Source organism: Aythya ferina, assembly GCF_964211825.1.
Source record: "Aythya ferina genome assembly, chromosome: 1".
Taxonomy (NCBI): Eukaryota; Metazoa; Chordata; class Aves; order Anseriformes; family Anatidae; genus Aythya; species Aythya ferina.
In genome coordinates, this window is record NC_140296.1 from 203,795,401 (window position 1) to 203,811,393 (window position 15,993).

Sequence of the window (15,993 nt, forward strand, 5' to 3'; positions counted from 1 at the left end):
TCAGGCAGCCTTCCAGCACAGCGTTTCACCTTAGAGAGGACAGCCCTGAAATGCTGATGCCGGAGGAGCTCACTAGCTCAGCTTTCAAGATCAGGCAACTCGAGATTTTCCTCAGCTCCAACAGACTTTCCTCAGTGTCTGGTCAAACTGCCTGAAATTCAGTGCTATTGTTTTTCTTTGAATAAAAATAGAGTTAACTATAAATAGATTTCATCACGAATGCTGAATCATTGTACATTGTACCATACAGCTAATAGCTTCAAACTTCATTTAGGCTTTAAAACCAGAACCGACTGCTTAAAACACAATTAAAACCCCAGCAGAGCACACAGGATTTAAAAGTACAGAAAATTCTCCTTCCCCTATTTCTTATTAGTTCAAAAGCTGAACATTTGCAATTAAAAACACAAATAAACCCAGCAAAAAAATTGAAAACAAGAAAACCAAACCTAATTACGTTTTCTATTGCTGGTCAAAGCTCTGAATTGTGATCGTTCAAAGATATTTTGTTTCATTGTTTTCTCACGTTCAATTTGTTAACAACAAATAATTAATAGCAAGACCTCTAAAAATAATTTCCCTCGAGCTATCAGTCATGCAAACCATCACTCCCGCACCCAGAGCCTGTCCATATTAATACATCCAAGCTAGCAGCAGTCCCTCAAGGCCTCACTTGTATAAATTTTGATTTGCAATGTTAACAAACATCCTGACACGACCTCCTGTAAGACAGGGACACGGAGGCAGATTTGCCTTCACGTTTAAGGAGCGAGACAGCTAAAAGTCACCAGAATATCATTAACTCTAGAGCCAGTTTTTTAACAAGAAGGAGTTGATTTATATTTATTTCACAAAGAAGACTGAAGGGAGGTAACAGAAGCAGAAGGGCCCGTGGACAAACCTTTGCAGTGCCCACTGTGCCCTTCCCAGCACGTCCTCTCCTTCAGCCCTTGTTCAGCATCTTTCTGACCTGCAGAGCCCAGCACATTGCCCACTCCAGCCCCATCTCAAAACCCAACCAAACGAAGTGGTTGTGCTAACCCTTCCCACTCCGTTGTCTTGACCATAAGTTAGACTGGGAAACTCTTTCCATTCTCTCCCAGCTTCCCTTCCTTCTCCAACCCCACCGAGGACAAAGCACGTTTAAGCAGCCCTCTGCAGGTCGCCTCCTTCCCCATGGGTACCAGAACTGTTCTCTTCTTTTCAGCAGTTCACAGCAGTTTCAGAAGTGAGACTAATTTTTTTGGACATAATTTAGGATTAACACGTGTTTTCTCAACTCTCAACATCAAACCAACCCAGGATGTGCTTGCCATGTACCTCCATCCTCTCCCCAAACTTTCCCCTTCAGTCAGCCACGTTTGGTTCACATCTCCTTGGGATTCCCTCTGAAGAAACGGCATGCCGAAATCCTGTGAAATACTGAGATCTTTTCTTTTTCTTCCTCTTCACATCAATGGATATTACACAGATAGATCTCCTGCATGTCCTGTTACTGCAGTAGAAAACCCATCTATTTTCTGTTTCCCTCGAGTGTCTCTGACAGCGATCAGGTCTCCAAAGCCTCAAAGTGACCCCTTTACCACAAAGAGCTACTTTTCTTTCCAGGAAAGGTGGATTCCCTTCCTTACCTCAGGCATCTCAACGCTACTCTCAAGCACTTCTTACCCTGTACTCATCAGATCATTTTGCTGCTTCTCACAGGGAAGACAGATGAATTTCAGCCTACAATAAGCTCAATAAAAATGCTGACCTCTTGCTGTTCTGATCCAGATCTGGTACATGACCAACTCCCCCATTGTAGTCCTTTTAATCCAGTTGAACATCACGGAGATGGTCCCAAAAATCAGGGTATCCAGTTTTGAACAGGTGCCAACGCCTCCCGTTTTCATTTGCCTTACACTCAGAGGCAGTATCGCTGAGGTTATTCCAAACTTGTGTCACAAGATTTCTCCTACTTTGATTTAATCTTAAACCCTTCTCAAGATACAAAAGATGACTCTAAAGTCTTTGCCTGTAGTAGCTGATGGAGCTGGTGCATCATCCCATTACATACAAATCCTTCCAAAGGCTGTAGAGGGGTCTGGAAAGCTTTTTGTCTTATTTATGTATTTTGGAACCCATTTTAACATATTCTCATGTTGTACACGTTCATTTTAACACATAATCTTCCCGTGACCAACTCCAGAGTTCAGTGGCTTACCTCTGCCCATATTCCTCCTGCTTAAACTTTCTCAATCCCACCACAGCCTCTGCTCACCTCCTGCTCTTGGGTTTGCCTTGCTGCTCCCTGCAGATGAAGGTATCGGAGCCACCAGATGAATCCAGTCCCTACCTCTGACTTCTTTCAGGTTCTACAAAGCCCTTCCCTCTCGGGTGTTACGTAGACACCCAGATCAGCAGCTCCACTATCTGGCTTTCTTCAACCCTTAAAGAGAGATTCCCAATTCCGTGCAGCTGCTCCCTAGACTGGAAGGAGTATTTCTGTCCTCCCATCTCTCCAATGTATAAATAAAGCACGAGCACCGTCTGTCCCGCTCCTGAGAGGACACGCAGCCTTGCTCATCTCCCAGCGTGAGCCCTCAGCACAGAGCTGCCTTCGGATTCCCATCTTGTCTCTAACAACGCTGCGACGAGCCCCTGAGGCACCGAGTGCTTGGAGGAGCTGCCTGCGCTTCTCTGGAGACTCGAACACCCTCGGATCAGTAACAGCACCGCAGGCTCCGGAGCGAGGTGTTACTAGAAAGATGCACGAAGCACAGAACTCCTGAACAGCTACAAGTGAAAGCAAGAGGAAGAAAAAGCTTTTCAGTAACTCCTTTAGTTTTCAAGCTTGTTCGCAAGCCATTAGCGACCTGAATATGCGTAGTCCCTAGGCAGCCCTGGAGGAGAAGTCTCTCTTTCCACATCTGAGCCCTTGCAGAGTCTGTTCCATCTTCTCTGCAGCCTCCCTTCCTCATGCAGGCTCTTTTCTCATCAGTCTCACCCCTGTCCTCAGAACAGATGCCCCAAGAGCTGTGCTCAGGTGTCCTCGGGGAATGCAAATCTCCCACCACCTGACAGAGGAGAGCGCAGCCTTCAATTCAAACAGCTCATGACACATCCTACCTTGGGGTTTTCAGAAAGAGCCAGGGAAGGTCAGACTGCCACAACCTCAACAAACAAGGTCTGAGTTCTTACCTCCTTTTTTCCTCTTTGGAAATTCCAGCTTAGCTCACAGCAGCAGGGTACTTTCAAGCTAGGACCATGCTTCGAAATGCCCAGTTCTTTGTTTTGTCCCTGGTCTCACCCACAGCCCCGTGGTGGGTTTGGAAAACCTACTGACCATCTTTTATCAGGTACGAAAATCAGGTTCTCTAGTTAGTTTTTCTCCTAAAGGAAGTCTTCAAAAAGTTTGCTACAAACAAAACTCCTATGAACTGACATTTCTTGTTAACTCAAAAGCAAGTGATTTCTCGATACTTGTACTTTTAGCATCTGAAGTGGACACAGAAAGCTTTTACTGCGTACAAAACTTCCTTTTAATCGCATGCTTTGAACGTTTCTAAAATACATACATCATAGGTGATCTATTTGATAGCAGAGGGAGGCAGATAGTGAGAGCGAGCCTTCTGGGTTTCCTGGAAAATGAAGTTAAAGCCTCCCACTGACTCTACAAGTCGCTGAGTGCAGTTCCAGTAATAATTCATCATGAGGACTCTTCGAAGAACAGCTGTGTTTATTTCAGCACCGTTTAATGGTGATCCATTCTTGTATCACTTATTTCCACCTAGATGCACGCTAAATGGTGTTTTAGCAAGATCTGTCAAACTTGGATATCCTTTTTGAGAAAGCTTGTCAATAATGTCACACGCATTACTATTTGAAATATAGTAAGGGGAAAATAAGAGCAACCTACTGAAAATTTCTCTACCTGGCAAGAACCTCCTGCTTTCACAGGTTTCTGGAGAAATAAAAGACCTTGTGTTGTGAAGAGGATTATCTCCCCTTTATCATGTTTTTTTTTATGGTTTAATCACAAGCATTTGGTAAATAAAAAAGACTCAAATTATAATGAAGTACAAACAACTAAATCAGACTGCAAAGCCTTCTTCAAACTGTACCACCTCCAGCGAAGATGGTAACAACGCTGCCATTTTACAGCTGTACCAGGCTAATAAAAATCTGTGCAATGAATACTGAAATCAAAGAAGAAAAAAAAATACCTTCTGCCTTCAATATAACCCTTAACTGAGAGTTCTAAATGAGAAATATGGGAATTTCCCCCATGAAGTCACAGGTGGCCTGACATTTTTCACCCCAGAAAGTTTCTCAATGCTTGAACCAAAAGAAAAATATACAAAATATGCATAAAGGATTGATCATTATGTAAGACACCTTGTCTGGGACACGACCACACAGCACACCAGCCAGCCAGCAGCCCCAGGAAGGGCAACGGGACAGGTAACACAGGTGGGAGGCTCTGAAGAGGAGGAGCAGCAGAACATCCCCAGCACAAGCGTGGCTGGGCACCTTCGAGGAGCTTCGTTTGAGACAGGCCAATCCACACGACCACTTCTAAAACATTTGAGCTTAACACACGCTGGCAATCGGTCAGATCTCAAGTGAAGTGGCTTCCTCATTCTCCACCGAAGTGGTGGCAAGAGCTCTGACGAACCGGGCTGCGTGGAGTTCCTAAGCAAGATGGGAGGATAAAATAGCCTCTGCAGCTTTGTTTATCAGTTCCCATGTGTGAAACGCGATCTGTGGCTGCTAGGAGAATCTGTGAGGATGAACTCAATGAAATAATACGCAATCGGATTATCCAAAACCAAACGCGCCACAGAAGAGAAAGAAATTCTTTTTAGTGAAGTGTTTAAGTGTACTGCCAGAAGAGATATGGTATCAGCACGGCGAATAGTGAGAAGGTAACAAATAGTGACTAGATGCTTCATTCACTCAGTGCTGTTGCCTAAACAATGCTGAAATCTTTTGAGAAGAAAACATAGCAACTTTCATTATAGAATATGTGCTATATAAAAGTGAGAGTCACTGGTAAACGTCAATGCAAGCACAAAACATGTTTTGACAACGCTAAAATCAGTCCGTGCTTTCAGCAGTATTTGGAAAAAAGACTTTTTCTGTATAGAGAGAACATCGGCGCTATCTGACATGCTAGAAAACTGGTACGTATTTGGACTTCTTACATCAAAGATACATGCACCCCAAGTATGTATTTTTCAGTGGTCTTGGGAATCTGAAGAGGACCCAGTCAACTGGAAGCTGGCAAATGTCCCGGCTTTTAGGAAAAGTTAAAGAAAAAAAAAAAAAAGAGAGAGACCCCCTTGATAATTGTAGGCCTGTCAGTCTCACTTCAGTGCCTGGTGAAGTTACAGAGAAGATGGTTCTGGGACTTATCGAAGAACACCTGACAGACAACGCAGTCACTGGCCATAACCAACACAGATCCATGAGGACCAGGTCCTGTTAAGCCATTTCCTTCTGTGACAAGGCTGCCCAACTGGCTGAGAGAGAGAAGCCAGCTGGTGCAATCTTTGTGGATCTGAGCAAAGCTTTCAGCACTGTCTCTTCCAGAATCCTTCTGGGTCAGACTCAAAGGGTTACAGTATGTGGGGTTACACCTGGCCAGCTACGTAAAGTAACTTCAGTTTTTATGGCAGCACCCTGACGTATGCACACCTGGCTGTGAAGTCATGATGCTGACCCCACGAGGACCAAGCCACAGATGGAGAGACGACACCACACAAGCCACCAGCACAATCTGATCATTTATAGCACGGAGTGGCCAAGAACCAACAGCTGAAAGTCACTCCATCGTTTCACCATCTGCTGCCGGGACAGCCACCACCAGAACAGGCAGCCTTGCCCACACCTCCCACCCCTGACTGCTCGCTCCTGTCCTCTTCCACCTACTTGTTTGCTTCAGCACCCTTCACGCAGCTGTGTTTGCGCCAGATCTTCGTACCCAGACTGGTTTTGTCGCTGCCGTTGCTGGTTCTGCAGGCGGGTTCCCTGTACAGCTGTAGGAAGATCGGGCCAGCACCAGGGGCCAACGCTTTGGCCACGCCAGCTGGCGCCGAAGCAGGAACAAGCGACTGCGGGAAGCTGACTGCTTCTTTCAGCAGCTCTGCCAGCTGATGCCAGCTTAAAATTGCTGTGAAACTACAGGAAACTAGCAACTAGGCATAAATGTGAGCTCGACATGCAGAAAAGCACAAAGGAAACGAAGAAAGCCCAGAACGTGTTTAACCAATAGAACAAATTACTGGAATTGATGCTGAAGTCTCCGTTTTTCAGGAACTTCAAAACAGACAGCATGAAAAAGGTTTTAAACAAATGCCTGTTGATTTTTCAGTCAAGCATGAGCTCAAAACAGGGAGTAACAGTTGCACGTAATGACCTACAACATCCTAAATGTCAGACAAACTGATCCAATGTTTCCTTCTGCCTGACATCTTTGAGCTGTGTGCCTGTCTCAGCTCTCTCCCCGGTTGTCTCAGGTCCACATGCTGTGCCAGTTGGAAGCCAACAGGCGGATTTAATGCGATTCCCTTTGGAACATACCCTGGGGTTGAATCCGATTTCTTCACATAGAAGCAAGAAGCTCTAACATTTGATCCAGAATCCGTACCTCGTTCCACGGGAAGCTGCAGAAGTCTCGCTTGTTCCTGGTAGCAAGGTGGCAGTGAGGGAGGAGCAGCCCTGCTGTGCCCAAGCTGCTGACCAACCTCGTCAAAACTCACGGCTGTGAGCGCACTGAGTGACAATTTTGCTTGCCACAAGCAGACAGCCTCGGTGAGCAAGGCTCCTCACATGCAGAAGCAGTAAGTAGGAGGGGCAAAGAAGAAATCCTGGCTTTCTGCTCAGCGCATCTTCCTTCACACTTCGGTGTTGTATGGCTGGAGGAAGATGCTTCTTCCCTGCCACAGTATCTGTGTAGTATTTCGTCATTCGCAAATAATCGACAAATTAAGAGGAGGTGTAGCACTTGGCAGCATTTTGTAACTGCTGAGTGACTAAGAGGACCTTATTTAATACAATTTTGAAAGAAGTGCTTTATGTCTCTACACCTGTACATTCTGCAAGGCGAAGGAAGAGGTGCTACAGTGCCTGGCATGAGGAGCGTGGCCAGTTGCCAGTGCCCACACATACTTATTCTTTCTCAATCACTACCATACACACACTCACCCTTGGAAAAATAAAACACTCAGGGCACGTAGGAGCGTTTCTCTAGTGCTGCCAACTTCTGCCAAACTCTATTATTTATTTTAAAATAAAGATTATATTCACGGAAGCACAAACATTTAACTTAAAGCAATGTATGTCACCAAAATAGAAACGGAGTGAGAAGGAACAGAGCAGAGCAGCATCGTTCTTTCACATTCTCTCCCCTTACTTTCTGTGTGACCAGCTCCTTTCAGCAAGGGGAATTAATCAGCGCTTAATTGCACATTTAAATCCAACGTGCAAAGGCAGGATGTGGACTGACGAAGCACGGGCAGATAGCAGAGAGCACAGACACCAATATACAGGATGTGAAAGAATTGTTGGGAGATAACAGATCATCACACCTCAGTTGTTTGGCTTTATGTACCTTGAAAGCCAACTACAAGAACAGACTGTAACTGAAGATACCGCACAACACACAAGCATCTCAGCCATCAGGAGCCTTCAAAGTCCTATTACACTTTCTACAAACTCACATCCTTTGTTCTACGTTTGCTCTTTCAAGTGGCTTGGTTGTGGGACTTCAGACAAGCTCCTGAACAGAATGAACTGCATGCAGCTTACACCGGAGGAAAACCAGTACAGCACCAAAACCCAATGGTACACAACTCCTCGTCCTGCTGCTCGTAGCATTCCATAACAGTAACTAGGATTCACAAGAAAAAAAAAAAAAAAACATTATTTCTGTAGATTAATAGTCCATAATAAGAATTATTCTTGCAGAAAATGGCTACCAGAAATGATTAACCTCTATTAAATGTATAAAAAATATTAAAAAACACCTGCAACCATAGGACAATGAAGAGAAATCATTTTTCTACTGCTTGGTTTCAACATTGATTGCAAGATATCCCTAAGAAAGATTTGGGGCTGCACAGGGGAGAAGTAGCAGTCTTTTAACGCAACAGGCAAGTTCATCTAGGGCTAGTTTGTTAAGCTGAGGAACAGGACAAATTAAATCAGCTCGGGCTGATTTGGCTGTATCATCAACAAAAGCTAGAGCTCCTGGGGAATCGTGGAGCGTGCTGCAGACACGGCTGTTACTGCAGATTCCTCTGCGTGTTGGGGAGACCAGAGCCACATACCAACCTTAAACCCAGTGAGGAACTCGTCAGGCACTTGTCTTATAGTTCTGCCCTAAATGTACATATTTAAGTAACAAATGATTGTAAATGGAGAGACTTAAGGAAAAAAAAAAAAAAAAAAAAAAAAAGGAAATTCTTCTGATTTAAAAGCCAGACCTGTGCTGTTCACTGTAGAAGGATTCCTGTTTGTCCTGTTGTTTGATTACTGCTGAAGAAACAGCAATGGTGCAAGAACCACAACCTCAATCGGTCCCTGCACCACCCTGCTGATAGTCCAGGTAATGTCAGGCCTGTTCTGAATGGACCCAGAAAAAAAGAGACTCATTCTTATGGCTAAGAGCAATGTGCTGACTCGATCCATCATAAAGAAGGTGATTTGCCCTCTCGAGTGACTGATAAGATCTTGAATTGCTTCGGTCTTCCCTTTGCTACGCAATAATTACAGGCCTGAATCAATCCCATCAGAGAAAATCATTTCTAAACACAACCAAGGCATGAGTATTACGGAAATCTACTCATAGAAAAGGATTTACATTAATTTAAAATAAACAATGAAATCATGACTATTAGCAGGTAGAATCTCACGAAAAAATTACTAGTTCAAGAGAGAAAAAATTATTTCTTAATTCATAGGTAAATTCTATGCAAAGCCACCTGGTTTGAAATTGATTTTGTGAGTATCAAACTAACTCAATTCTCCTCATGAAAAGATAGAGAATTCTCCCTTTTTACCCTTTGCAATATCCAGCAAAACTGGAAGATGTGGCTGTATGACAATTAATTTACAATCCAAGCAAATTTTATCCCTAAAAAATTTAGATAAAAATATTTTTTGAAGGGAAGTAAAAAATTAAAAAAAAAAAAGCCACAGTAGTCATGACAACCCCATTCTGTTTCCTTCTGCTCACCCATTTCATCAGTGTGATACCTAAAATAATCCACAGTAATTAAACGATCGGCAGTAGAGATCTACTGGTGCAGAAAATAACTCGAGAAGAACCAACGCTGATAACCAAGGGGAGCTGGCAGCACCTGCCAGGGACACACTGGCCAGCAAAGGGGCTCCCCGAGAAGCACACCCCTCGCCCAAGTCCTACCAGCAAACCAGCAGATTTCCATCAATTTTGCTGCAAAGATAGGAGGAATCGCACTTGGCACTGAGTAGCTGCATAAATTTGTTTTCAATTTATTTTCCAGCTTCAAGAGATGTCTGAAGAAGCAAGAGGAGTATGTTAAAACATGCTGCAGACTAAAGAGACAAAGGGCTTTAACCAAAAGAATGATGTTTTATGACTGTCATCTACTATAACTGGTGTTCTTCTACCTAATTTGGCTTTATTTAAATAAAGTATTCAATGAAACCAATTTAAAACTGAGTGCAAGAGAAACAACCAACACTTCAGGCATTTTTATAAACTTAACGTACTGAAAATCATGCGTATTACACCTCTGCTACATATGCTGATAGTATCCTAAGTTAGGGGCTCCTCCCTGAACGCTTTAGTTGAAAACCTTAACACCTTATTTTGCATACGTCCCACACAAATTGCTTCTGCTTGTATTGGATATTTTGTATAGAAGATTCTGCTGCTTCTCCTCTCAAGACAGTTCAGTCACAAAGCAAAATAAAAAGGAGTGGAGGAAATCCTGATAGCAGGCTGTTTAGGATCCAGTCTGCCTAAATCAGGCATCATTAATAAGAGAATTATTTGCTTCTGGTGCACCACATTTAGAGGACACCAAGACAGACAGGGGTTGTTTCTGGAGCTCTCCATGGCACCCATCTTTCTCCATCCACTGGGCATGAAACTCAAGTAACTTAAAAACTGCATCAACACGCAGCTAAAATTTACACCTTGGTGCCAGCACTAAAATCCCAGCTAGCAATTTCAGCAGGGCTTTAACAGATTGAACAGGAAGGTTTAGACATACGTGAACTTCATTAACATGACTCACTTCAACCTTTATTCCTCCCTAGTATTTCAACAGCGCTTTCAGAGATGGAGTGATTTGGGAACACGAGGAACATGGCCCTGTAATCCAGCATCTCTTTAATCAACCCAAATGAGTATGTTAATACCAGCAGTTAGCTGCATTGCAGAGTTTCATTACAAGAACAGAGTAAAATCTGCAAATATTATCTGTTTAGGATTTTAATAGCAGAGTGACCAAGGTAGACAACACAGTGCTAGGACATATTTAGAGTTTAATCAAACCGACTGGTCTTATTCTGTCCCAGAACAACTCACGGAAGCCAAAAGAGATCCCAGATGAATCCATGTTAAAAAAGTGTTATATTCATTTTCCACTCTGACTGCAATAGCCTATTTTAGCTTATTTTAATTTTGGAAGAGAAACGACCCTGGATTCTACAGATTTTAACAGAAAAAAACAGCACAACACACCAGTATAAATTGAGATCTCTCACACTGCACAGTAACCAAATCACACGCTGTTACCCTGGATTGGGATATGCCTCGCTTAATTTCTACAATATGGGTGCCCTGACATAAACCAGCTAAAATTCTCACTGCAGGTAATGGAGATCCAGGTAAAATAGTTCAATTGACTAAATCCAGTCAGTCAAAAAAACAAAAAGTGAGGAATCACATCCTAGCCTTCCAAGCACTGCAGAGAGCCATGCTCTTGTCCAAAAGATGAAAACCTTGGCAAAAGAACTTCTGAAGTGTATTTCTGCCGTCAGAAATGGCGTATACAAACACAGAATATAAAAGGCATGCTGACCCCGTCCCAAGAAAACACCATGAAGAACATCAAAACCCATTCTGCCCTCCCTCTCTGACCGCAGCCTCTCTCCATTGAGAGATGCCATTTCACCATTCCCTAAGAGCAACGAACCATCACAACTGGTCTTGTTTCTGGAACCACCGAGTCTGCGGTACCGAAGCAGAAAACAACAGGGAATCCAGCACCTCGGGCAGAAGAAAGAAAGAAAGAAGACAGAGGGGTACAATTTCCCTTGCACACATTATACAGCAGCTTGTCTTGTTTCACCTTTACACCCATGAACGCTGGGTGACCATGAAAAATGGAAGCCATTTCTGACCTCCTCTTTTTTTTCTTCTTGACATTGGATTACATTTGTCACTACCCATGCCAAGACAAGTTATTTGGGAAACACAGAACACAGTACATGAGAATTAAACAGCTAGTACTACTCCTGTAAATATTTTACTACTTACTTTACGTACTTGTGTTCAGTTTCCGAAGATGTTTTTTGGTGTCTGGGGGGGAAAAAAAAAAAAAAACAGCCAAAAGCAGTGTGTTTTCTACTTAAAACTAACTTGGCTCCAATGGTTTCTTAACCAAACAATCACAGAAACAATGCTTGAGGATGAATATTTGAGAGATGAAGAGACAGAAAATATCCTGTGCTGATTTAACAGGCACTTCTCTGACCTTGATGTGGTATCAGGGAGGGGCCTGACTTTTTGACTGAATTATCCAGTCTGATCACTGCACTCCCATCGTCACTTCCTAGCTTGTCATTCCTGTTAGTGATTCAACTACCTCTCAAGTATTCCACAGAAAAGAAAAATACCCTGAACAATACCAGGAATAACATTCCTCTATTCCTGTTTTGGGTACATTTATGTCAACCACCTTCCCCTTCCAATGAATTTTGAGACATCTTTTGAAATACAGAGACGTCAATTCCACTAAATGTATCAGCACTGTGGTTGAAAACAAGCTGTGCAGGCTTTACCCTTAGTGGCCATGAGCTCAAGAGGTTATTTCTCCATAATGCACGAAGTTTTTAATGCACAGGGATGACCACTCTGGTCTATCCTTTGTTCTCCCTCTTTTCTTCCACTCTGTTCCTACCAAATTCAAGAAACAGGCACCAGGTAATGCAAATTGACAGCAACAAACCAAGGCCCTGGAAACGGCTTCTTTAGATACTGACTGCCAACGTCACAGACCCACTCATGTGCTTTTCAAGAGCTGTTAAAGGCAGGTCACGTGAATAAATAGGAAAAGCCTTCTTCAAGCTGATGTCAGTTCAACCACCTTATCTTCAATAGGCCACTACACTTGACGCCAGCCTCACACACTTCCCCTAAGACTGTGGAAGACTAGATATAAAAATACTCTTCTGCAAAGCCAAGGTGCTCTAAGCAACCTGGATCTGTAACAAAAAAAGAACATGAGATTGATTCAGGTCGAGCTTGGTACCTAGAGCAGAACATTAATTGCTATGCTCCAGTTCAGAGCTGTTTACATGACTAAGCTGACATTGCAGAAATTACCTGCCACTGAAATTGGTTTCCTCTTACAACAAACCTCTGGTCAAAGCAGAGGATCGTGTTCTAACATTGACAGCTGTGCAACAAACAGCTCGTTATCATTCCTCAACTCGTCCCAGTTTTTATTACCCCAACATAACTACCACCTGTGGCACGTAAGCAGCATCAGGAATTCCATTTAGCAATGAAACCTGTTTTAGTTAAAAAGGCTAAAAGGGAAAAAGAGACAAAAGGCTTTCATTAGAAGTATGAGGGAAAAAATAGCACCCGCTGACTACAAGAAAATGAAAATAGGGTTATTTCTGGATAAAAAGCTGAAATAATCCTTTAATTAAGTGATTGTCGTGATTGTGAAGTAAGTTGTAGGATTTCTGCTTAAACAAAGAATATTTCTCGGAAATTTGCTTAGAATTGCACAGAAGTGCTTTCTGTCTTTTGGAGATAATACACTAGTAAAAACCAGCAGTAAGAGAAGTTCCATCAGATCCTACACCAGTGTGTGATAGCACAATCAGACTCTGTTCACCTTCACCATGGAAGCAGCACTGTCTTTGGCAATCTACTGATGGAAAGACAGCATTTTCCATCACTGCTGCAGGAGTTCCTGTACTTCTACACCACAGAGAGCGAGTGCCAAGACTGATTATTCATGGAAAGGACACCATAAAAATCCCCGTATCTGTAAAGATAAAGTCTGCATCCTCCCCCTTTTTTTGATCTTTTGATTAAAAAAAAAAAAAAAAGAATGCGTGGTTCATTCTCCCATATTCCAGAAAAAAAAAAAAAAGAAAAAAAACACGTAACTGCAGAATGATTTTCTCCAGTTCCCATTATTTGGGTCCGACTCTGAAGGCCTGCTTCGGCCCTTGCTCTCTCGAACGCCTCAAAATGCAAGTCTAGCAAATCTGCTGAAATGGAGTCTAACCACTGCAAAAATTAGGATTTCACAAATGACTACACTGCTAGCAGCAACGCACAGAGTACCCTGATCTACTGCACCACAAATGCTAATACTCACAGAGGTACTGCTGTCTGTACTTCAGTCTGAAGAGTCTGCCCATCAGCCTGGTGGCCTGCCTTCAGCTCCCACCTTCTCCTGTCTCCCCCTGCCCTGGTCCTTTCTTCCAGCTCAGCACCAGCTGCCAATCTGTGAGTCTCACAGCTGAATTTTATGACATTGATTTGATGTTACTCACCAAACAAGATCTCAGTATTGATCTGTTTTGGAAACTCTCTCAAATTCTGAATCATTATCTGAATGTAAATCCTTGAATGAGTTCCAAAGAACTCGCTTTTAGTCAAAGGTTAACAATTGCTATGCTGTTAAACAAAAACCTAAACAAATACATCCGTGTAATTCGGTATTGTGCAGCAAGCTATTTGCTTCCTCATTTAAAGGATCTGAATAATCAAAATCTTGCTTCCCTACCAACATGATACTGCATCTTGAGAATGCTGCAAATATCCTGTGATACTGTAATTACTCACTGTATAAATACTCTGACAGAACAAGAGCCATACTTCAGCACGTATTCATTCTGAAAGCAGCTTGTCTCATTCCGTTAGTCCAAGGCAGCTCTTCAGTATACAGCATTTTCATCCAACTTTGGGAAATAAAAAAATATATTTATATATTCTTTGTCTTCTACACTTAAGTTTTGCAGTTTGGTCCTCATTTTTCATACTAATATCAAAAGGTTCCCAGTCTCTGCTCTGGTTAGATTAATCTAGGCCTAACGCTTTCCAAAATTCTAACTAGATCATTTACAAAAATGCTGCAGGCCTCTAATCCTTCAGTAGCATTATGCAGGGTTTCTGCTTATAATTCCATCATTATTTAGAATATTCCTAGTATGAACGGGAAATGGGATCGTTAAAATAAATAATCCTGAAAACAGACCAAAAAGCCTCAGCCTGACAAAGCTCTCTGTAGTGAAACGCCTAAAGAACCTGAAGCACTTTTCTGAGTCAGGTCCTACTCCAGACTTCCAGAAAATTCTGCAAAATAAAGGAAATCTCTCCAGAATCCCTAGCAGCAACGCTGCAGAAAGAGAACAGTCTCGACAACGCTGTAATTCGATTCAAATTGAAGACATAAATGATCCAGGGGCCTAAAGCCCGAGACGTGCAGTGTCCAGCCTGATGCAGAGCATCAGCAGATAGTCGGCGCAGTCGGGCAGCAGGCTGGGTCCTCGCTTTTCTACAGTTAAGGGCCTGACACAGAACAATAAGCTTTTGTGATAGAACAGACTGATTCCCACAATAATAAAAAAAAAAATCAACTGAGCTGAGATAATACAAATGGAGGGACAAACAAATATAAATGGTTGGCAAGGAAATACACCAGGTTTTGCTCAGGATATTAGCGTCACAAGGATAAAAGCACAGCAAGTACTAGCAAATACATGAAAAATTCAGCTGTAATACAGGTAATGAGCAAAAAGTGCAAAGGTTTGTTTAAAGCACAGGAATTTCCATAAAGCATCCATACAACAATCCCAGGCCCAAGTGTTCTCGCAGGGAGATACAGGGGGTTGTTGCTACGTCCAAGAAAATGAAACTATAGAAACCAGCTGCAGTACTGAGGAGAATGTCTCTAAGGGAAGAAAGTATATGAACCTAGAGAAGTAAAACTATTAATTCGACAAGTAATATCTTTACTTCAGATTCTATCGTCCTGCGATCTAAAGGGCAAAACAATTGCTAGGTTTTCAAAACCACTTAAAACTCGGCTGTGCTCCTTATTGTAGCATCAGGTCTCTTCACTGCAGAGGACTCAGATGACGTATTTTCACTTTTATGCAATACAACAACTATTACAGAAGTCACAGCGAGTTGTACACAACGGCAGCCTTTAAGATTCTATTCTATGTAACTGTAACACATCACACTTTATTAATCTGCATCTTACTTTCTCTTTCTCTCCATCTGGTGTTATGTTCATGCATCCTTCCCCTATTTTAAATTTGAAAGCATTTTTCATTTTCTCGTGTCATTTTATTTAAAGCATATGCTTCAGTTATCATCTTTGTCTGCATGTGTGATATCAATAACGATCCGATACAGAAAGAGTCAGATTCTGAAATCTTTATTAGGTAACAGCTTGCCTCAGCAACACAGGCAGTCTACAAACTATTTAAATCAATTAGACTAATTTCCATATTACTCAACCTGGTACAGCTACTGTACATCAGACTCTAAGTAAATACATACAAACAACTAAAAGGAAAGCGATTTGCAAACACCAGATCACAAGCAGATTACACGTTAGCCAAGATGACAGCAAGCGCCGCACCAAATCCAGTGATCGTCTTACGGAGCTCCTTGCCCAGCAGCAGCCTCTGTAAATATTGCAGAATAAGGTGCAAGAAATTCCTGCAGTAAAAAAAAATGTACAAAAACTGCTAACAAAA

At 42.4% G+C, this 15,993-nt stretch overlaps 1 protein-coding gene across 1 annotated transcript in view; it reads right to left on the bottom strand.

The window, feature by feature from the left end:
• LOC311430759 (uncharacterized protein) overlaps positions 1–15,993 on the bottom strand; it is a gene marked incomplete at its 5' end in the record, with an annotated part of 120,946 nt that overhangs the window by 82,438 nt on the left and 22,515 nt on the right. The window lies entirely within an intron of this gene.